The sequence below is a fragment of the Galeopterus variegatus genome, unplaced genomic scaffold (assembly GCF_000696425.1).
Source record: "Galeopterus variegatus unplaced genomic scaffold, G_variegatus-3.0.2 Scaffold1744, whole genome shotgun sequence".
NCBI classification, from domain to species: domain Eukaryota; kingdom Metazoa; phylum Chordata; class Mammalia; order Dermoptera; family Cynocephalidae; genus Galeopterus; species Galeopterus variegatus.
The window spans coordinates 51282-52839 of NW_007727855.1; positions in this window are offsets into that span (position 1 = coordinate 51282).

The following is a 1558-nucleotide window of genomic DNA, read 5'->3' on the forward strand; positions in this document are numbered from 1 at the left end:
CATGGAAAACCTATTCAATGAAATAATAATGGAAAACTTCCCAGGTATAGGGAGAGACATGAACTTTCAGATCCAGGAAGTTCAAAGACCCCAAACATATTCCACCCCAAAAGACTCTCTCTAAGACACATTATGGTCAAACCAGCAAAGTTCAAGGACAAAGAATCTTAAAAGAAGCAAGAGAAAAGCATCAAGTCATCTATAAGGGAGCCCCTATCACACTAACAGCAAACTTCTCAACAGAAACACTACATGCCAGAAGAAAATGGGATGATATATTCAAAATACTAAAAGAAAAAAACTGCCAGCCAAGAATACTATACCCAGCAAGGCTATCCTTCAGAAACGAGGAAAAAATAGTGTATTTTCCAGACAAACAAAAGCTGTGAGAGTTCACTACCACGTGACCGGCCCTGCAAGAAATTCTCAAGGAAGTCCTGAATTATGAAACCAGAAAATGATAATCACTACCACGAATACACAAGAAAGAACAAACCCCACTGGTAGACAAAAATGCAAATGAGAAAGAGAAAGAAACTGAATCTTATCATCATGAAAAGCCACAGTGACAATACAATAATGCCTCTACTTTATTTCTGATTTTAGTAATTTTGGTTTTCTCTCTTTTTTCTTGGTCAGTCTAGATAAAGGTTTGAAAATTTTGTTGATCTTTTTAAAGAATCTACTTTTGGTTTTGTTGATTTTTCTCTATTGTTTTTTAATTTCCTATTTCATATATTTCTGTTGTAATCTTTGTTATTTCCTACTAATATTTGCTTTTGGTCTAGTTAACTCTACTTTTTCTATTTTCTTAAGGTAGAAGTTTACATTACTGATTTGAGGTTTTTCTTATTTTTTTGATATAGGTATTTACAAGTACAAATTTTCCTACAAGCACTGCATGAGCCCTGCACCCTATAAATTTTGATATGTTGCATTTTGATCTTTATCTCAAAGTACGCTCTAATTTCCCTGTGATTTTTCTTTTTTAGCCATTGTTTATTTAGGAGAGTATTGTTTAATTTCCACACATTTGTGAGTTTTCTAAATTTCCTCTGTTATTGTGGTCAGAGAACATATTTTCAATGATCTTAGTCTTTTTTTTTTTTNCTGTACCAGCCAGTCGCCCCCAAAAAAAGGAAAAAAAAAAAAAAAGAGTTGCATTGGAATGATAATTACCAAATTCGGGATAGTGATTACCTGTGTGAGTTAGGGAAGGAATTACATTTGAGGAGATACACAGAGGACTTAAAATGCACTTGTAATGCTTTACTTCTTAAGCTGAGGGGTGGTAGTAAGGGGTTCAGTATATCATTCTTTGGAGCTCTCTCTATTCTGAAGAATTTCAAAATAAAGAACAGCCCATCTATAATCATATTCTTTCAGATACTTGCTTGTGAAATTAGGCAGTCATATAGTTGAACTATTACTATCGCAACTTCAGCAGGTAGATATAAAGTCAGGGACTATCTTCATAGTAACAGTGTAATATCCCTTAATAACACAAAAATATATTCCTCTATATGGGTCTCTTTTTTTCCCTTAGGTACAATGACCA